The sequence below is a fragment of the Balaenoptera borealis genome (genome assembly GCF_965194805.1).
Source record: "Balaenoptera borealis genome assembly, chromosome: 6".
Taxonomy (NCBI): Eukaryota; Metazoa; Chordata; class Mammalia; order Artiodactyla; family Balaenopteridae; genus Balaenoptera; species Balaenoptera borealis.
The window spans coordinates 28,163,060-28,185,873 of NC_138863.1; the positions used below are offsets into that span (position 1 = coordinate 28,163,060).

General features: G+C 41.4%; 1 protein-coding gene across 12 annotated transcripts in view; it reads left to right on the forward strand.

Annotated features, from left to right (window-relative positions):
• Positions 1-22,814, forward strand: part of PLEKHM3 (pleckstrin homology domain containing M3) — a 190,999-nt gene that overhangs the window by 47,383 nt on the left and 120,802 nt on the right. The gene's annotated exons all lie outside the window — the stretch shown is intronic.

The window sequence follows — 22,814 nt, forward strand, 5'->3', positions numbered from 1 at the left end:
TAGAGACCAGAGTATGAATCGGGAAACTTCCTAGTAAAAGAGGCAAGAAAAGCCTCAGGTGTTAGAAAAGATGGTCCCTTTGTGGGCTCCTACTTCACCTTCCTCTCCTAAGTTTGCTTCCTGATGGAGTGTGCCCTGCCACATTCTGTACCACCTGAGTAGCATTTCTAACACTCAGAGGAAGGAGAGATGCAGGTAGAGGGTACCATTCAACAGGTCCACCACATCTAGCAGTTGGAGAAATGAAAACAGGAAAAAGGCATAGGAAGATGAGTAGGAGAGACAGGTAGAAGGAAGCTAAGTGGAAAAGAGTAGGAAAAGGATCACATAATGGGCTGGGATAGAACTTGGGGCAGCTGCTTTAGGGTCCATGTTTTAGAATGCTGCCCTTTGCTGTGTGAATCAGGTGCTCACTGAATAGCTGGCTGGAGAAGAGGTTGGGGATAGGTGGTAATGGGGAACCCAGGAGACAGGGGTAATGTAGCCTAAAACTCCTTTGCTGCTCGGCTTTTACCTTCATGCTTTGGTTTGGAGTTCTAATGGGGCACAGGTAGGTTTCTCGTTCGGCATGGGGAGAAGTCAGTCCTAATTTGTACAGTGTGGCTGATTCTCAAGTAGAAACTTTTAATTTCACTTCAGTGCCCCCTCTTCCATCAGAAACTGCTGTGCTCCGTTGCTTTATGGTACACGTGGGTTATGGGTAAGCGCGCCAGGAATACCGGTTTCCTACCTCAGGTAGGAATACTTCATCTCCTGTAGGGGGCAGAGTCTCAAAAGAAAAATATCAAAACTTGGTAAGCAAACCTCTGAATGTTTTCTAAATTATCTGGGAGGCTGTTTATTATATCAAAGATTATTATAGCAGATGGAACTTTAAAAATTGATTTATGTTTCTCACAAACACAGGTAATCTAAACCAGCTGTTTATTCATTTAGTACTTGTATCCCCTAACTTTTCATCCTCATAAAAACACACATTCAGTGAAAAATCTGATTGTATAGCATGTTTACCTCCCAAACTGTCAAAAAGTCCAGTAAATCGTTTTTAGTTGAATCTTGGCTTTATCATTTTAGGGAGAAGCTAATTCACAGTATTTCATGGTTTAAGTGAGCCTCTTTAGACTACAAGTATTTATGTCCACTTAGCCCCTCCCCCTTTAAATATTTTTGATGAATAAACTTTAAAAGTGGAAGATTGCACTGAGCAGCTCTTTATCATGATGTCATTCAGTTGCTATTTGGGGGAGCCACAAATGTTGGCTTTTAAATCTACAAAATAGTGCAGTTGGCCTCACTTCACTAAATTCTTTCTGTAGGTGAAGAATTTTCTATATCCTTTTCTGAAACTTAAAGAGCCCTTGCAGAGAAAATGGACTCTGACCATCCCCAAATGCCTGAGGTTACGGTTTTAAAAATACATGCTTGTGCATAACTGTGTATTTCTTAACACGTGCTTGAACTTTTTATAGTTGTATTTGATTATGTGTGGTTTGTTCCATGGCTTCCTCTCCAGATCCATGGCTGCCCTGTATTAGGAAACCCAGCTACAGTGGTCTTCTGGCTGTTATGGAACGTACCTTGGTCATTCATGCCTCCAGGGCCTTTATATTTGCTGCTCCTTATTCCTGAGAACATGCCTTTGAAAATTAAGTTCTTCCATTCATTCTACTGTTTATTGTGGGCCGAGTTTCTGACCACATGCCCCAAACTCAGGTGCACCTGGACGAGTCAGTGCTGCGAGAAAGCAAACGTGGTCCCTGTCCCTGCCTTCATGGAACTTGCAGTCCCCTGGGGAAAACAGACATTAATCAGATACTCACATCACCAATGCCAAATGGCAACTGTGAGCAGGGCTGCGGAAGTTAGGCCCACAGGTCAGATTAGAGAGCTGTCAGAGGTAGTGCCATGTGGAACTCTGTGAAATTGCAGACAGTCATTTTTGACCTACCAAAAAAAGGGCAGTTTGATAAGGTTGAACTTCATGTTTGACCCTGAAGTCCCAGAACGTTCCTGAGCAGAGGAGCATGTGAGGAAAGTGGTGTTTAAGAACAATTAATTTGCTGGTGCTTTAGTACAGCTTTACAGAAACACATCGGTAGCAGAAAATGAGGAATGCTTCTTTAATGAAGTCACTGGTTGGGATTCAAAATTATGTTTAGCAATGGGGCATCTGTAGCGTTAAAATATTAATGCTAAAACAAATGACTGTGCAGCTTATTAAAATATTTATGGGGTATGTACTTGTAAGTGGTTCTAAATGAGGTTGTTCACAGAATGCTGTATAAATTCAATTATAAGGCAGTAGCCCGGTTTTCTTCTGGAATTAGACATGTGTACATATCTATTTCCCCTCAATAGATGCATGGTTTTCTTGGCACTAATACATACAGATTTTTTCCTCTAATTTCCCAACAAAAGGAAACCTAGCAATTGAGTATTATGATAAAAGGGCCCAGGACCTTTTTTATAGATGCTGCAAGACATGCAAAGCTCCGGTCTTGAAGTGTCTTACTGCTTTGTAATCTGAAGGTGAAATCGGACAGCCCACTGTGGGGCAGTGTTCCTGATTCTGAACTGAAATTGAAATGTTAACGGAAGAGACAGCAAGAAAACAGTGAGCTGAGGGGATCCCCTCCACCATTTCACACTGTCAGTTTTTATGGTTTTACTCCTTTGGCTGCTGTTTAACCTCTTGGGACTGCTGTTGGTAATTACATCTCTCTGGCATTCAGAGCATTTTGCTTTCCTTTTTTTACCCCCAGCCCTTGGGAGGGGTAAGCCCGAGGTTGGGGGGGGGGGGAGTTTTGCTGTGAATTCTTCAGCCATTTAGTGCAAATTCCTGTAATTACCGGCATTGTGTCCTCTTTGAATGGCACATAATACAGCAGAAGCCATTCCTAATTGAGACCTTACAGGAGGTACAAATCCTCTCTTTGTTCAGCCTGACAAATTAGTGCCAGAAAGTGGCAGGGTCCGAGTGGGAATCAAAGGCAAGAAACACAAAGATGGAACTTAAGGCTACAGTAATAACCCTCTCTTGTCCTGAAGGGAGAAAAGGAATGACCAATGAAAAATGAAGTTTTTTTTGTTATAAATTCCCTTGACATGACAGCACCTTGGGGCTGCTCTATTTATTTAGCAAAAGTGATTAAATAGTAATACAACAGGACTGCCCATTGTTTCCACGGGTGCCCCCCACCTCACAGACCCCTGCTGCCTCGGCTAATTGATTGACAATGAACCTCTGATAAAGAAGTATGTTGTTAGGACCTGAGGTGGGGGGAGCCTTTTTTCCCCCTCTTTGTGTGTCTGAGTGAGTGAGTGTGAGTGTGTGTGTGTGTCTGAGTGTGAGTGTGTGTGAGATTTCCTTTTTGCTTGCATTGCACTCCAGTTTTTCTTTGCCCCGCCCCTTCTCTCCCCTTCTTCTCTCCCCTTGCTTCCCGCCACCCCTGCACCCCAAGCTTCTCAGCAGTTGCTCCCAGCCGACATTCACAAGCAGGTAGAGAGGAATGAGGATCGTAGTGCAGGCTTTTGACAAATTTATCTTTGGAGCAAATTTCCTCCTCTCTCCCTGGTCCATTGAAGGCAGAACAGCAGTGTGAGAAGAGAGAAAAGGGGAAGGGGGCTGATTATTGGTGCTTTAAGGTCAGAAAAGTGTTCTTGTTTTTGTTTTTTTAGTTTCTCATTTGTGGGAACGGATGTCTGAAGCTAGTCTTTCAACTAAGAAGCTGTGCACTAATAACATTTACATGTGTGTGTGTTTTGGAGGTGTTGTGGAATAAGAAATAAAAATTTGAATTATCTAATCTCCCCTCAGTTCCTGAGAAGCCAAGATGGATTATTTTAAGATAGAACCTGGCTGCTTGTGGTGTAACTCAGCACCCCAAGATTGCTGTAAATTGTGGGAAGATGACCAAAGGCCTCTAGGCAGATAATTAATAGCCCCTGGTTATATATGCCCAACTAGCTAAGCTGAAGCTAAATCCCTAATTTAACTCTGTTACAGCTGCAAAAACAAATCATTTCAAGCCCCTATGAAAGCAAAATATATTAAACAAACAGTATCGACCTTGTTAATACCACATGGCATTTCATGTGATAAATGAGGGCGTCTTTCTGGCAAAGGCCTGTTTTATGACATCGTTTAGACATAAAGGATACCTTTACCCTGGTAATATAAGCATCCCTGATAGAAAGTATGGAGTGGTTAATTATTCATTAAATAGCTGCCAGTCTGGAAGTAAGCAATATTTCTGAGTTGGGCATAGTTAGTTACTTATTGGCCTCAGAGTAAACCATGCAGAATGGCAATTCTTAAGAAAAAGAGAAATTGAATTTGGGAACTAATTATGCATGTGAGTCTAGCTAGGTAAAGAAAGGTCTGTAGGTTTTCAAGTGCCAAGAAGGAAAGTTATACAACTTATAACTCATGCTCCTGAAAAAGCAAATTCTAGCATAGCCAAAAATCTGTTTTGATTCCCGTGTGAAAAATTAGGGTATCCTCTAGTAGATTTCCTTAGATCTCCTAAGGAAATGAGAGACAGAAATAAAAAGACATTGACTTTCCATGATATCTTCAATTCCTATCTTTACGACTATTTTCAAATTTGCCTCCCACTTATTAGGGACAGTAATACAGTGAAGATTTATTTGACTTAAGGAATAGGCAGGTAGCCAATTGGAGGAGAAAAAAACAATTAAGGAAGACTCAGCTATGCCCCTCAAAACATATAAATAACTTGGATAAATGCGAATTGTTTAGTCCATTGTTGCCTTCTCACTTTGTATTGTCTAAGTTATTTTGTTTTTGAGTGTATTTGATTGTTATCTCGCAGAGAAGTAATCTCTAGTTAGTTAGTTTTTTGTGCATGCTGGAGGGCTAAGTTTTATTTCCCCAACCTTGAATATGACCATGGAGGGGTTGCTGACAGTAAAATCCTTAAGTGGAGTTTTAGTGGAGGGTTTATTTCAACAAGCATTTATTAAACCCTTCATGTACACCACACACATGGTCTACCAGGCACCTCAGGATATCTAAGTGGGAGTGAGGTGCAGGCTGTGCTCGTCAAAGACATCTAGAATAACTACCCCCAAAAAAGGGTATGGGGGGTACTGAGAGACAAAGGGGTCAAGCATCATGGCCACTGGTTTGGAGACCCATACATCCATGTCTGAGTTCATGTCAGAGAATCCCTGTTGTAGAGAACTTGAAAGCTCAAGTGCTTTGAGGGTGTCTCTCCTCACTTCCGCATTTTAAACTTAATCCTCCTACTTCCTGCAGAATTAATCTCAGGGGAACATCGCCTCAGCTTTTAATACCATCTGTCAAAGATAAAACTTGAATTTCTGTTATGTGCTCATTAGGTAGTAGGTGCGATGGGAGATATAAGACAAGCATAGGTGTGGCCTGGACCCCCAGGACTTTATAGTCTGGTTGAAAATGCACAAAGGAAAAATGAGGGATTACTAGGCAGTTAAGTCAGATCCATGCTTAGTGTTCAGAAAAGCATTTGGCAAAACCCTCAAGACAGAGAAACTTGGGTTATCAGAGATTTTAGTTACGTCATTTTGTGAATGGTGAATGATTGGCAGCTTTACCCAAGGATTATTGACTAATGGATTCCTTTCAGCCTAGAATGTTGTCAGTAAAGGTCATGATAACAATGAGAAGCAGCATACTTTAGTAATTAGAGCGAGGACTCTGGAATCAGACTGGCTAAGTTTCTAGATCTGCTACTCACTAACTCTGTGACTCTGGGTAAGTTACTTAACCTCTCTGTACCTCCATTTAAAAATCTCAGATGTGAGAAAATAATCACATCTACCCCAGAAGTTTGTAGTAAGAATGAAATGGGTTAAAAGGGCTTGGAACAGGGCCTGGCACATGGTAAGTGCTATATAAGGATTAGCTATTTTTATTATTTGCCCACATAAGACAATAATTACCTGGATAAAGATATCATAGGCATACTTATCAAATTTGCAGCTATCTCAAAACTAGGTTGGACAGCTAGTATGTTGAATGAGAGAATCGAGATTCTGAAACAAGCTAGAGGAATGGACCAAACAAGGTGAAATTTAGTAGGGATTAATAGATAGGACTATACTTATATTCAGAAAGTTAAAGGCAAATATAGAAGGTAGGTTCTCCTGGTCTCATGCTCATGTGGGCATGCAGATGAAGCCGTGGGGAAGCCAGCATTTGTGCTGTTGTGGCTACACCAAATGCGTTCACAAAGCAGGTCCAGAAAGAAGAGAACACGTCCTCACTGTGGCCAGACCACACCTGGAGATTTCAGTTTTGGATGCTGCTCTGGAAGAACGAACAACCACATCTATTGACACCTGAGAGGATAGTGACAGGACTAAAAACCATGCCACACAAATGTCACCTGGAATAGGGAGGACACAAGTCATCTCCACATTATTTGAAGGCTGCCATTTAGAAGAGAAAATAGGCTTACTTTGGGTAATTCCACTGGATCAAAGTAACAGAAATGCCCAGAGTAGAATGGATTTTCCCTTATTGAAGAGGGTTTGATAGCCATGGGTGAAAATGAGTAGAGTGACAAGAGCCCTGGCCAATGAGACCAGAAGAACCTCAAGGCCAGTCACCTAACTTGTCTGAGCTACGTGTTCTCCTCTGCAGGATGAAGAAATTTATTAATTCCGCCCTTCTGCAAATATTTATTGAAGTTCTACTATGTTCTAAGCACTATGCTTGATGTTTAGTGAACAAGATAATCTCACTATGTGTCCTCACAGAACTTGAAAATTGGAAGCCAATTAAATAAGTAACTATAGCACATGAAGGTCTTTGAGTTTCCTTCCAACACTTCCATCTGTCTGGGATATTTTAGAGGGGATGGTTTTGCTCTGTATGGTCCCTTTTTTATTTCTCATTCTGTGATTCTTTGAATGTCTATAGAAGATTAGGGGAAATTAGATTAATGTGGTCCTCCATTTAAATCTCATTTAATAAGTAATACCTTTTTCCTGTGGGTAAGACAATTTAAAACATTAGAAATATCACTTGACTAAGAGGACAAGAGATGAGAATTTTTTTTTTTATTGACTCTGATGTTTGGCATTGGATAAATTACTTTTTTGCAGTCTAAGTTTCTAGGTCCAGGAAATTCATTTTAAATAAAAATAAATGTATATGAAGAATGTGAATACACACTGAAATAGTACCATGACTACGGAAGAAGAAAAATGTTATATAATTTGGGTTTTGAACTATTTCACATCCTAAAATTCAGAGAGATTTGATCACTTTATATAAGTAGGCCGTTTGATTTTATAGGATATAAATTTGCTTTTTTGATTTATTCCTGGTATTCTCATCATAGAAGTCACATGTTGGTCTTTGATATGTTTCAGAAGAATAAAATCATTTTGAATTTCAGAAGATAGGGATCTTTTGATAGACCTTCCTGAACTTCATAGGCCATAGCTGTGCTATCTTTTTTTTTTTTTTTTTTTTTAAAAGCTGTTCATTTCTCCTAGTCTTTGTTGCTATACTTTGGTCTGGAAAGTTCTTGTCCCTTTTTGTAGCTTCCTTTATGGTTAACATTGTTCTCATCATGTGTTCATTTCCGGCTAAACTTCTAAAGTAAGTGTTAATATACTATTGGACTCTATGTTGAGTTAAAAGTTTCTATTTACTGACCTTTCATTAGGAGGGAAATTGGTCTTGGTGTGGTTTTAGGACAGACTGGGGTAGGTTCTCTTAATTTCTAGCTAAGTTCCTTGAAAAACTAAGCTTTTCATGAAGTCCTAAGAGTAAGAACTACTGGAGAGGTTTTCTAAAATCCATTATACTGCCTAAAAGTAGAAACATACTTAAGTGAAAAACTTGCCATTTTAAAAATACATCCCTAGATAAGGAAATCTGGTAATATCCTAATACCAACTTATTTCTTGTGTTAATATTTTCATCTAGTCATTCATTCATTCATTCAACAGACATGGACCACATACAGTCCCAGAAATTGAGGCATGGAGATAAACTAAAGTTCATTTTAGCAGAAGAAAATATGACTGTAGACAAGATTTTATACCTTGAAATACGCTAATATAGAAAATGTTTTAATTAAATTATATTAATAAAAAACAACATGAAACTCCTTTACATGTTTCAGATGAAAAGTGGAGCAGGCCTGCAAAGCATTGTGCCCTGAGATCAGGGGTGACAGCCAGTGTTTGGGTACACTTTTGTACTGTGCTTTGTTGAAGACTTGTAGGTGTGAAAAATCCTTTATACCCTTAAAGACTTATTTCCAAGCCTTCCTTGACCACTCTTCCCAAACCCCACTCTAATTCCCCAGGTAAAATTGAGCATTCCTCCTGCTTGACTACACCCACCTCCACTGTCTTGGACCCATGGGCCTATGACTTGTGTCTCACTTTTTTGAGGGCAGGACCCCAGCACCTCTCAGACTGTGGTTGGAGCACCATGTGCATCGTGAATCATGAGCTTGATGTGGGGAGCCTTGGTTGGACCCTTTCCTAGACCTGTTGAAGTCAGGATCTCTAGGATCAGGCCTAGAGATTTCACAAACTTTCCAGTTGATTTGCACACATACACAGTTTGAGAAACCACCAGCCTAGCCCATAGAATGTTCTTAGTGAATGGATCAAGTCATATTTCAGTTTTCTCTAGGTTATATAAGCTCATTTCCTTTAACTGTTTCTTCTACATATATTGAACATTTTAACCATTTAGTATCAACCTGCTGATAAGCCCTAGGGTTCCATAGCCTCATTATATTCTGGAAACTACAATGATGTTCTCTTAGGGTTCTACCCAGTGGTGAATACAAATGAAGGAAGTGATTAGCTCAAGTCCTTGACCCACATTTTGGCTTCTTTTTTTAAGACATCCTAATGATATGTTTTTATTTTATACTTGATAAGCATATTTAGTATTTGAATTTTGAAAATAGCTTTTACCTCCCTCACCTTCTTTGCTCCCAGCCTGGTCATCGTTCACATAGATGACTACAGTGGCCTCCTAACCAGGCTTCCTGCTTCCATTCTAACCTTTTCTAAATTTTGTCTTAACTACAGTGAGTATGACCTTATTAAAATTCAGATTGACCCTGGTAGACCTTTCTTTACCATTTTTCAGTGGCTTCCCGCTTCTTTTGACATGAAGACCAGCATTTTTACAATGAACCCCCCACCCCCCATGATTTGGCCTCTGCCCACCTCCTAACCTTCAACTCTTGCCCTCTTATCACTCTCTCCCACACTGAGTTCCAGCCACACTGACTTCACTCTGTTCCTCAAATGTACCACTTCCTTCCCACTTGCCTCAGAGCCTCTCCATGTGCAGTTGCCTCTCCCTGGAATCTTGCCACCCTCACCACTACCCCCAATGCATTCTTCAGGTCACTACTTAAATATTCCTTTCTCAAGAACACCCTCTCCAACCAACCCTTCAGACTAACTTAGGACCTTTTTAGTTCCCTCTGCTATCATGCTGATCTAATACCTCCAGAAGAGTTTCAGAAAGCAAAACTTGAATTTTCTGGGCATCAGCAACTATTTGCATAGCATTTACATTCTATTAGAGATTGTAAGTAATCTAGAGATGATTTAAAGTATATGGGAGGCAGCGTGTAGGTTATATGCAAATACTACACCCTTTTATATAAGGGACTTGAACATTTGTGGATTTTGTTATCCACAGGGGGATCCTGGAAGCAACACCTCATGGATACTAAGGAATGACTGTATTATTACAGCTTTGTTAGAAAGGATACAAATAAGGAACAGCCAAATGAAGAGACTCGGAGGGCAAGGTCTGGGAGGGCTCCAAACACAGAACTTCCGTGCCCTCTCCCCGTGGAATCAGGGTTCATCTACCCCTCAGCACACCAATGTGTTCATCAACCAGGATGTTCCACAGAGCTTCAGTGTCCAGAGTTTTTATTGGGGTTTCATTATATAGGCACGATTGATTGAATCATTGACTTTGAAATTGAACTCAATCTCCAGCTCCCATTCCCTCCCCCAGAGGTCAGGCAGGCTCATAGTCCCAAGTCTCTAATCCTGTGGTTGATCATTCTGGTGACCACCCCCCATCCTGAAGCTATTTCATGGTCCACCAGGACTTACTTCATTAGCATTAACTCAACTGTGATCCAAGGGTCTCGTGAATAATAAAGATACCTGTGTCACTGAGGAAATTCCAAGGGTTTTAGAAGCTCCCTGCCAGGAACTAGGAAGAAAGACCAGATAATTTTTTATGATACAACAGCTCAGGATATTGAGTGGGCCATTTCCACAGCAAAAATAGAACTTGGATGAAAAGAGGATGTGACATTGTGGTTGCCCCTCAGAGAGTGAGGAAGGTATGGCCTACTGACCCTGTTCCCTCATTTCTGGTGAGCTACTGGTGGGTGCCTTCCAGCACTGACTGCATCTGCCAGGGGAGGGGAGATTTCTGGTGGTATCTTCCTGGATCTCTCTGGAACTGATCAGCTTCAGAAGCAGATAAGAAACTGGCTGGCCTTGGGCTGCCCAGCCTGGCTACAGCCCTCCCAGAGCCCCAGCTCAGGGTGGTGGGGTGATGGACATGTCCAGTGACTTTGTGATTCCTGCTCTCTCACCCAGGTACCACTCTCATATCTTGGTTTAAAGTAGAGTGTTTCCTTTTTAAATGGCTATAAATAAAAATGATCAACAAAATTAATTTTATGTATTACCTTTAACTGAAAATAATCTAGTTTATGCTATACACAACTTCTAGACATGGGAGCTAGGGTTCCAAAACCAAAGACATGTAGGCTTGTATCAGTTTCCAAAGAGTAAAAATTCACATTCTTTTTTAAATCCAGCTTTATTGAGATATAATTCACAGGTAACATTGTGTAATGTTAAGGTGTACAATGTGATTGCCACAAAAAGGTTAGTTAACCTATCCATCACCTCACAGTTACTTTTTTCTTTCTTTTTTTTTTTTTTTGGTAGTGTAGTGAGAACTTTTAACATCTACTCTTTTAGCAACTTTCAAGTATACAGTACAGTATTATCAACTATAGTCATCATCATTCTAACCAGGTCTGTCCTGGTATACCAAAGGTTGTGTCTTGTCCATATTTTTTTCAGTAATGTAAATAAATCATGTGGGGCTGAACCAAAAGCTTTGCTAAAAGTCACTTTCCCCCTTAAATCACCAGGCCCATACCTCTGACACAGAGGATAGACTTAGTTTGAAAGCCTTGGTCTCTTTCTTCCTTTACCAATAAAGATGTTCTTCTCAACCCCCAGAGTTTTAGAGACCAGACAAAATAATAGACACATGATTTGGTGGCTGGGAAGCATCCAGACTCAGTAGGATAAGTAATAAATTAGGAGCACAAGAGCCTGGTCTTCTGTTTACAGCCCTGCTACTGATTTATTTTACAGCCTCAAGCTAGCCTTTTCACAGCCTTGCAGGTCAGCATCTTTGACACTACAACTTGAGGGACGATGAAACTGTCTTGACTATGTACAATTCAAATGTTACAAAATGTCAGTTGCACCCAAAGTGCCAAATATTATATATCACTGCATTTTACCCCCCAGAAAACATGGGGGGGGGGAGGTTCTCTCTTGGATGAAGAGAGGTCTTGTTGTGACCTAAAAATGGATGGGAAACCTTTAGGAAAATGATATTTCTCATCTCCTGTTAGGATGAAGAATTTTAACTGAGTAAAAGGTGTCCAATAATGTGGGGGATTTCCTGGCTACCCCTTGAGCCCAGCTGTCCTGTATGACCCTCTTCTTAATGATCTTCACCCACCAACAGGCATGCTCTGGTTTCCTGATTACCTCCCTCTTTCCTGCCCACTCCCATCATTGGATCCTGCCTGTCTGAGCCGTCATCCGTATAGAGGCTTTACAGGGTTAATAAATCATGCTTCTTCATTCTGCTTCTAGGGGTCAGGAGGATGGGGATCAAGATATCGCATGCATCGCTCATAGATCACATGTAATATTATATAATGGACCCTTAAATTAGATAGACTTATTCATGTGGTCACAACTGGAGTCCCTAAGGCCATGTCCTCTTGCCATAGCAGACAGAAAAACTGCTCCCTGCAGGCCAGCTGACGTGCCAAGGTCCTTCTTCTAAACTCCCTGGTCAGATACCTCATTTTTTTATCTGTGAGGAGCGCTGGATAAGCAATGGGGAAAGAAGCTGGGAATATTACTCTAGGAAGTTCCGCTCAAGTGGCACATGAAGACCAGGGAACAGACGTTTCCTACTTGAAGGTGTTGTGTGCTTTTTTTTTTTTTTCCAGTGTCCATAAATAAAAGTTTTATTGGCACACAGCCGCACTCATTCATTTATGTACTGTCTGTGGTTGCTTCTGAGTTGTAGGTGTTTCTTTGTGTCTTGCCTACCAGCTCTAAATATCCTGACACAAGCAACCTGTCTTCTTCAAGTATGAAACATATGGTTAAAAGATCAGCCTTGGTGGCGGTTGCAAACCTGTGTTTTTAGAGAGACAGGAAAAGTTGGAAAGCAGGCCAAAGAAGGCATAAGGGGAAGAGTAGGTAAAGAAAGTAGACCAAGGCAGTGCCTAAATCTTCTAGAACATAAAGGATTTGTTGTGGGGTGAAAATGCCGGAATTCAGCGCGGACTTAAAGGAAGCTGATGAAAGTGATTTTTTTTTTTTACTTTGAGGCCGTTCCTAGTACTATTCGGATCCACTCTCCTGACTTTAATTTTATCAAATTGTTGTCATTACTAAAATAGCTCAAGTAGAAATTACTCTAAGAGATGCTGTCAGGGTTTCTTCGGAGGTTTCAGCAAAGAAGAGGAAAGGTTGTGTTTTAAAGATACTGTAAAGTTCAAAGAGATGAGACTCTCACAAAATAAGGAGAGACAAACAAGCATTGAGAATGGAGAGTAACGTGGAAGAGAAGTCAGAGGGGACCCTGGTGAGACAGTGTGTGTGACAGAAGCTACAGGCCAGACGAGGCTGATGTACGTGGAGCCGTCTGTATACACACTGGAAGGAAACATAAGGTCCAGAACAGAAAGGAAAGGCAGGTGCTTTTCAAGTAAATCAAAAAGATAATCTGAACTTCCAAGCCAATAAGAGGTTATTGACCTTTCAAAGCAATCATAATAGAGGTGCAACTGGGGAATCACGAAAAGAGTTAGTGGTGGTTTAATATAATGTTAAATACCAAGGCAAATCACTGTAGAAAGAACATAATTGGGACACACGATGGATCCTATGTGAGGAAAAAGGGTTCAGAGCAGGGCTGAGATTAGGGTGAGGGGAGTGAGGCGCTCGTTTGGGGCACAGAATTTAAGGGAATGCCAAAAAAAAAAAACCAGAAACAAAACTAAACCCTCAGTAACCAAGATAAATATTATTTTAATGTAATATTATTTAAAAATCAAAATTAATCCCCAAAAAATCCATGATGAACAAGTAAAAAATCTTTAATAGAGATAGGATCAGTATGATGGATTTTTCCTTTTGCCTCAGGCTCTAATATGGTTCAGAGGAACATTCCAGTAAGACAGTTTACTTAAGATGTCTTCCTCCAAAGCTTTCAACATGTAAGTTCCAAGTTGCTCAGCCCAACATTCGCTTTGTTAATGTTGAGGGTGGTGAGGTTGACCTCCCTTTTCTGTCTAGGATTGCAGGGGTGCCAGATGGAATCCTGGTACTTCCATGTTTAAGATAGAACTGAAGGGGAGGGTGTGTAAGCTGTGACACAGGAGCATTATTCCACCACCGGCAGCCTGCATGTCTAAAATAATCAGCTTAGTTTGGCCCCTTCTGTTTCTGCCATTGTTTTTCAAGTAAGGGTTATTGGTAGCAAGTGTTTCACCAGAAGGATTAATTTATGAAGAGAAGAGCCCCAGGCTTGGAGCAGATGTTACTCGCAGGTAGTCTAGTAGATGATGGTGCAGTGTGGACAAGGCCTCTCTTTGGAGGCACCTCTTTTGTCTAAACTAACCTAGCAGCATGAATCATTTTCTTTAGATAAGAAAGCAGAGCTGGTGAAAGGGCTTTTCCTCCTCATAATAGATGGTATATCCATCGCTTGCAGAGAAAAGTGACTAAGTAGGGTCAGTACACGGACCTTTTATCTTGCCCTCTTGTCTTTGTGCTGTTGCAGGGTTTCTCAACAGTGGCACTGTTGACATTTGGGGCCAGATAATCCTTTGTTGTGGGAGGCTGTCCTGTGCATTGAGGGATGTTTAGCAACATCCCTGGCCTCCATCCATTAGGTGCCAGTAGCTACCCCCACTCACCCTTTTGTGGCAACCAAACATGTCCCAAATTACAAATGTCCCCTGTTGGGACAAACATCTCCCCTGGTTGAGAACCACTGTGCTACCAAGAAACAAGGGCAACCAACTATGTCTCCTCTTCCTCACTTCTTTATAAAGTAGTAAGTGTCTTCTACTGAAATGCATGTTGATTATTTCGTACCACCTAATGGTTTGTAATGAGACCTCAGCCTCTTAATGGGTAGGTTTAAGTAAAAGTACTAGAACTCTCACCGACCAACATTCAGTATAAATATATCAGATGCTTTCAGTCACAAGTAACAGAAGATTGAATTCAAATTGATTTGTACAGTAAAGGGGAATTATTCTCAACCGGCTGAGTTTTAGGCGTCAATTGATCTGCCAGTTCAAATTTTTTGAACTATTTTTTTTTAATTTAATGCTTCAAACAGCATTTTCTCATTTAAACCACCCGCCCCTTCTGACTGATAGATTTCTCATATAACGGTCACAGGCTCAAAATGTCATGGGCCTCTTTGACAATCCCCTTGCCATGCTCTCCCCATGAATCGCCTACCAAATCGTTTGCACTTTATCTCCCAGTATTGCCTTCTTTTTCCCCCTACCTGCTCCCAAGCCCACTGCCTACCCAAGCTCAGGCCAGGGCAGTAACTTATCAACTGGTTCTCTCCCCTCCCAGTGTTTTCTTGCCAATTAATCTTTCCAAAGCGCAGATTGCTGTTCTGCTTCTAACAACTCTAGCTGTTCCTGTATCTTACTCGTTAATACTCATCCCGTATTGATTAATAAGGACTTCTGCCCTGAGCATTCGGGAGTCTTATGTTCAGTTTACCGTTCCAAGCTCTTTTCCCGACACCCCTCTAGTTACAGTGAGCTTCAGACAACTAGAATAGTCAATGTTTTCCAAATGAGCTTCCATTTTTCTGACTTGAGCCTTCCTTTTCCAAAATCTCTTTTTTTCTTCAAGGCCCAGCTCAAATGCCCCTGTGTCTACACAGCCTTCCTCGATCTCTACAATTAGAGCGACTGCTTCCTCCTTTGCTCACCTCTTACTGTCTTCTACTTGCCACCTTACAGATTTGTATTCTTGCCCCCCTTCACCCTTCATATTCAGAGGAGATGCTGATGCTTGTGAGGTCCAAGGCTGAATGCATCGATGAACTAAATTGTGTTCTTGTGTATAATTGATTCATATTTTCTATGCTTGTCATATTGTCATCCACAAGGAGACAATTTATGTGATATCTTCCGTATGGAGATAGCTACGTGGAAACTCACCTATATAGTTCATTGTTGTTCCTCATAAAGTGCCATATCAGGTGTTTCATCTAGGTCCTACCTTTTTCACTAGATGTACAACCGTGGACAGAATTACTGTATCACCCTCTGTCTCAGTTTCTTCATCTGTAAAATGGGGATAATACCTACCTCACAGAATGATAAGAGAATTAAATGAGTGTGTGTGTGTGTGTGTGTGTGTGTGTGTGTGTGTGTGTGTATGTAAAGTGCTTAGAACAGAACCTGGCATATAGTAAGCACTATGTTAGTATTTGTTTATCCATTTGCCTATTTATGTATTATTTCCATTTTAAATTTCTTACCATTTTCTTGAAAGTCCTTAGGAAAAGAACAGACAGGCATAGAAGTTAATGAGAAACTCTAAGAGGAAAACAAGTATGAAAAAAATACTAAATTTAGACTGATTTAAATATACTAGATATGGAATTTATAACATTTCTTATTAAACTTATCTTACACTACTCTAAATACTGGTATTGAAGCATCTTATCATAAGAATTAAAAGTAATTCAACAATTCAAAACATTTCTTTGGAAATGGAAATCCGTGTCACAGATCATTATAACTCACTGTAGCTATTTAGTAGATAGAAAAGCAGTCAGAATCTCTCAAACAGTGCACATATTTACTTACTTGCCTTAGCAAAAATCAAGATTTATTGCCTTTCAAGATAAATTTTGACTAAATATTGACTCTAGGTTCTCAATCATTGTTTACCTGAAAGACCAATAAATCTTGACACTTCTCAACTTGAGTTGGAGTCTACTTGGTATTTATTCATTTATTTCATACGATTTATAATCTTAATAACAACATACCATGAAATAAAACAAATAAACATTATAGAGTTTAGCAAGAGCAGAAAGTCTTTAGTTTCTATTTTTTTTTCTTTTTTTCTTTTGCTGCAGAAGCTTTATTGTTTCCATTTGATCCACAGCTCGGGAGAGGGCTCCAGGGTGGTTAAAAAAACTGCCTAGTGGCCACAGGGGGCAGAAGTTCTGACACCAGGGGCATGCAGAGGGGTCCTTCAAAGTCCACTGGGCTCTGGAGGCTCCTAGTCCTGTTGGAGGGTGAGCCTTCTAAGGGATGCTCACCCAGTCCCGCCTGCAGAGGTTAGTCACGTGCAGTGCATCTCCTTGATGAGTTTCACCTCCTCATCTAGGAAGTGGCTCTCCGGATGTCACAGTGATGGAGGTCTGTGCGAGCAGAACCCAGGGCCCGCAGATCCCACAGGGCCTAGTTCAGGGTCTTCTCCAGGGTTTCACTCCACTCCTCTTGGGAGGGCTTCCGCATGTTCTGGAGGAGGGTGCAGCCGCCACACTAATTTTGCATCTTGAAGAGACGCTCAGTGCCCTCATGCTTCTCCTGAACCAATTCCCAGAAGTGGCTTACACCTCCAGAGCCACAGCGTCGCAGTGGAACTAGAGGCTCAAAGAGAGGTGGGTGCAGGAGGCCCGCAGATGGCTGAGCAGTCAGTTGACAGCGGCCTCTACCTCGCTGGAATAATTCTGACGAATCTGGTTGGGATTAAGGAGCTAACCACAAAAAACGGTGTTGGCCGGTCCCGGAGACAGAGGATGGCGAGGGTCCCAAGGGTCGCGACTAGAAAGGAGGTTGGAGAGTGGTCAGAGACAGGAAGAAGGGGTGTCCCTGCGTCTGTTCCATCCAGACATTGTCAAAATGAGACAGATCTGTGAGACCACCAGTGTGCTGCCTGTATTTTCAGTCAGCAGTGATTACCTGACATGATTTTTCTCTTCATTTCTTACTTAAACATAGCACCTCTAGCTCTGTTAATACAACATGCAAATCGAAACTGACTTAGCAATTTAAATATTCATTGTGGGGGGTAAAAAAAACCCTCAACTAACAGCTTGTAGAATACTTTCAAATTTTAAACCAATTAGTGTTCAGATTAGGTTTTTTTAAAGATCTTTCTTTGGTTGCCGTAGTCCTGCAAGTATAGTCAAGCAACACGTGATTATACTTGTAGATGACCTCTGTCTTGGACAGTTGATGTCTGTTGGTCTCAGTTGCCTCTGTCTGTCTCTCTAGATATAATGTGCCACTGAATAATCACTGTGTCCAGGAGCAGTGCTCATACTTTACAAGCCTAACATTTGCCATCTTGCTGTAATGAAACGAAAATTCCTTAATTAGTTACATCCATAACTTCAGAGGAGTTATTTACTTATGTTCTTAAGGACATAGCTGTCCTAGCAACAGCTATGGTCCATTCTACAAGTGCCACGTTAAATTATCCTAAATGTGTGTCAGCCACAGTAGGAACAGTTTCCTTCCGAGTGTTACTTATACTTTTTAACGTGTCAGCCATCTGACTGTGTAGCCCAACTTTTTGAGTCAAACTTTTGATCAACAATGAGAGACAATTTCTCTTTACAGTCTCTCACTGCCCTGAAAGTCATTTATAGACAAACGTAAAATGAAGCCCACCAGAAGAAAATTCTTTTCTGATGAACAGAAATGAATTTCAGTATAGCTTTGGAAGCAACCAGTCAGTACATTTTAGGATTGTATTTGAGTATGTGTATTCCCTCCCAAACTTGAAGTTTTCACCCCCTGGGAAGAGAATTCCCTACCAGAGGACTTAAAACCTTATAGAGAAAATAATTTTGAAGTATTGCTCTCCAAAGTTGAGACCATATACCAAAGAGACCATCAGCAGTGTGCCATACTAGTCACACGAGCAATTAGAGGTAGAACACAATTGATTTTTCTTGATTTCCTGTTTTCTTCCTTTAGTTCCATTTGAGATGCTTGTGGATACTATTTTCCTTATAACAGACAAAACGCATACTCAGAGGCATCTGTTTTCATGTGCCGATTCTCCAATCCAAATACTTAATGTCTGGGACTTCCCTGGTGGCGCAGTGGTTAAGAGTCCGCCTGCCAATGCAGGGGACACGGGTTCCATCCCTGGTCCGGGAAGATCCCACGTGCCGCAGAGCAACTAAGCCCGTGCGCCACAACTACTGAGCCTGCGCTCTAGAGCCCACTAGCCACAACTACTGAGCCCGCGTGCCGCAACTACTGAAGCCCACATGCCTAGAGCCCATGCTCCGCAACGAGAAGCCACCACAATGAGAAGCCCAAGCACTGCAACGAAGAGTAGCCCCCGCTCGCCACAACTAGAGCAAGCCCGCACACAGCAATGAAGACCCAACGCAGCCAAAAATAATTTTTTAAAAAATTAAAAATTTAAAAATTAAAATGTCAAATACTTCATGTCTTAATTGATTTTATGACTAAGTAGATGTCTCCTACGTTATGGGTCACCACCTGGTCCCAAAGATGTAGAGTAACTTGGATGCTTGAGACAGGAGAAAGTTTTGCATCACTTATTTCTAAGTAGGTGTTTCTCAGTGTCCCTCACCCTTGCCCTCTTCCTGTTACAATTATGTAGAATTATGTAGCCTCGGTTCCACCTGTGTTAACTCGTGAACACACGTGTGATCAGTCTCACGTGCCAGCTCCTTCCCCTCCTATAGAGGAGGATGCAAGTCTGGGGCCCAGGTTTGCTTTGCTTCAACTTCCCTTAGTGGATACCAAAGCTACCTTGCAAAAATTGCTTCTGCCCTGTGTCCAACAATCCTTTGTTTAAACACCGTGCCCAGCTTTGTGCTAATCTTAGGCTCATTAAACAGAATTTTCTGCTGTATACCCAATGTGACACCTTATTTTATTTTATTTTTTAACATCTGACACCTTATTTTAAAAAGTACTTATTCAACATTTACTTAATGAGCCAATAGTTATAGACTGTAAGCTAGGAAAGCTAAGTTCTTTATGACTTTCCCCCCTAATTCTTGTAAAACAAGAAGTCATTGAAATCCGCATTTCCATTTTCCTTCATCTTGGAACATATGATCCCCGGGGCACATGATCAGGCTCCAGGCCTTCAGTCAACATTTGCCCAGCGCTCCCCACAGCTCACTGTCTCCCACCAGAACACTGGGTGGGAGGGGGCAGGCAGGGACAGGGCCGTCCCCTTCCCCTCCCATGGCCGTTGCTCCTTACCCGGCATGCACAGTAGAAGAGGGATCGAAACTTGCCAGTTTTATTTTGTCTATTTTAACAGAGCAAATGAAAATTTGTCCTCTCACTCTCTTTCTCTTCTTTCCTCTCTTTTAGAAAGGCACCTTCTCTTCTCTCTATTTGCCCCTGTTCTCTTCTTAGGTCATTTCTTCCTTCCAAATACAAAGTCCTGGATTTCCCTTACCAAATGAGGTGGAGGGGGTAGCGTGGCTGGCCACACTTAGGAAGCATTGGGTGCGTTCTTTCCCTAGTGAGAGAGAATCACCTGGACGCAGACACAGCTCTTGTTACTTTTCTGTTGTGCCCATGAATTTTCTACCTGCTGGCGGGGGTGGGGAGGAGGACTGTCGTTGGGAGCCAGGAAGTAGAGAGAGGTGGTTGGCTTCTCCTCAAGATCTCAGCTTCAGTAACATCTCATTGCAGCCAATTGAGCTAACTAGGTACCCTCGTTAGAAGAAAGACTGTACCCTTGTCGAGAATTATGCCAACGTTTCTGCTTCAACCCCCAGCAACAGATTCTTTTGGGTGTCTATAGTGAAAGGCCCCTTGGGAAATGGACTGTACAAGCAGCAAATAGGATTTTGGTTAAATGGTGACATTTGTTTCCCAAAGTGTATCAGAAGGGAAGCTAAGCTCTTCAGAGTGTGTGTTCATTAAAGATTTGAAGTGGGGTGGGAAGCAATAAAAAAAAAAAAAAAAAAGGCCAGTGGGTTCTCTTGTGAGATAGTTTTTTGTTCCTATGAATTGAATACACTCTCTGAAAAGTTTCAAAAAGAGACAGAGAGGAATGTTTTTGCTTTGATCCTACATGTGGAGTGTTCCCTACTACAAATGCCTTTTAATTTAGAAACATTGTTGAAAAGTCTGTTTGAAAGTACATGAAAATATAATATGTAAATAAGTTCTAATTAGTTATTTCAATTAATTATTTTTTGTCTCTGCTTTGCAGCTCTATTTTTCTCCTCATAATGTCACTTGTCAGAATCCAGCTTTGGCCTCCTCCAAAAAATGTGTTTTTCTAAAGGTCATTATTAAGAAAACACACTTTTCCCCCTCTGGTTGAAAACCTCACAGTGATTAAGTAAAATCCCAGGTTGTGTATCTTTATGGGGAATTGTTTCAGACAGTTTTAGTCTATGATTTGCTAGTAGGATATTAAAGAGAGAAATCTTGCAGTTAATTGAAAGAACGGGTGTCTCCTTCTTCAAATAAATGGTATGTGTTGTTTTTTAGAAAATGAATCTACACCAGGCCACTGACTGGCCTCTAATCTTCTTTCCTGACCATCCTATGTTCTTTCAAAGACAAATACATTGGATTTGGAGATTAAAAGTTTTAATTCTTTCTAAGTCAAATAAGATGCTTCTCAGTGGGGACAGTGAATGCTCTGGAAAAAATGCTGGTAAAATGAATTGCTGTTTCTACATAGTAAATTTTTGGAAATTGACTAAGAACTTGAAGTGTTGATTTTGGAAGCCTAGAAATTAAACTGTGTGACGAGTTATGAACTTTTCACTTAGCAGTCTGCCCACCCGCTGCACTTTACTTAAATAGAATGAGAATTTTAGAGCTTGGAGGGACCTTTGGAGTCACCTAGAAATCAGGGAACAATCCCCAGCTTTTACCCACCACAGTACCTGGTGGTGGTTGGATGGGTAGAAATGCAGGTTCCTGGGCCCTACCCCAGGTTTACAGAATCAAAATCTCTGGGCCCAGGTGGGAGGTGGGGGAGGGCTACATTTTTCACGAACGTCTCCAGAAAATTCTGATGCTCACTGAATTTGGCAAACCACTGATTTAGGCTAACTCCTTTATTTTGAGGTGAGGAAAGCAGGCCTAGAGAGTTTGATGGGTCAGGCTCACCATGTTCCCTAGGAAAGAGCAAGCTTCCTGACTCTAGGCTTGTGCTTGTCTCTACACCATGTATCCAAAACACTCCTAAGAATGGGGATAGGTTGAAACCTTCTGGGTCATTAGGAGCTATCAAGCTTTAAAACAAAAAAAGATTTAGTGAGCAAAATCAAGTTTATTTGGGAATATCAGAAGAATTGCAATTCGGGACATGCAAACTGCTGTGAACCACAGGCAGGTCCGGAGAACAAAGGAGAGGAGCAGTTCTATTATAGAGGAAAGGGGAAGTTGGAAGGAGCTCTTTTGAAGGAAAGTTCATTGGAGGACTGTGAGTATTCAGGGCTGTGGTGGCTTCTCATTGGCTGGGTTGTTGCTGGGCGAGGAGAAAATCTTCCTTCTTCGTGCTAGGCTGTGTAAAGGAAGCTGCCACAAGTGGAATGTGCCTGAGACCTCCCCTTTCAGGGCTTCCTGCCACCGTTTTGAATGAGGTTTTCCTTTTCAGTTTCGTAGGGTGATTTCAGCATCAAGAGTAGGAGAGCATGGTCCTAAATAAGTTATGAAGGTAAAGACACCAAGGACTAGACGTATGCGTTTATGTGCTGCTGCTTCTGTCTCAACTAAAATGGGCATGAGAGGCCGGGCGGCAAGCGGGGCGTCGCAGGGCCCGCGCTCCTGGACTGCGACGCGCAGGCCGGGCGGCGAGTGGGCGCTGGGGCTGCAGCTTGCGGCTTCCTGGCTCCCGGAGGTCATGGCCCGGCGTCTCGGGGGCTCCCGTCCCCTCCAGGTTCTGATACCCGGTTTGCAATTACATTGAACAACAAGGATGCCCTCACTGGAGATGAAGAGACCTTGGCTTCATATGGGATTGTTTCTGGGGACTTGATATGTTTGATTCTTTTTTTTTTTTTTTTATAAATAGACTGACACCAAGCATTGTACATGGATGACCACAACAAAAGCAACAATGATTGCAATTACCAAACATGAAACACACTCATACTATGTCATAATATTGACATTCAGTCCAGTAATCCTCCACTGTAACAGCTCCTTTACTTTGCAGTGAAAATTGATTTGTATATTCTTTGCCTCTGAGTCCTTGTGGGATTTTTTTTTTTAAATTCAGACAGAAAGTCACAAAAATTATACTCATCCTCATCAGTTCACTCAGTCCCATGTAATTCATTTTTTTTTTCATCTTGATATTTTGTTAGCACTTTTATGAGTTCATCAGTTTTTCATTAGAGTTCTGAAAATGCTTATTCATTCAGTTCAGCAGTACAGTCAGTTACCAGAAACCTGTACTTGTCAGAGTCTTTTCCATGAATTTCT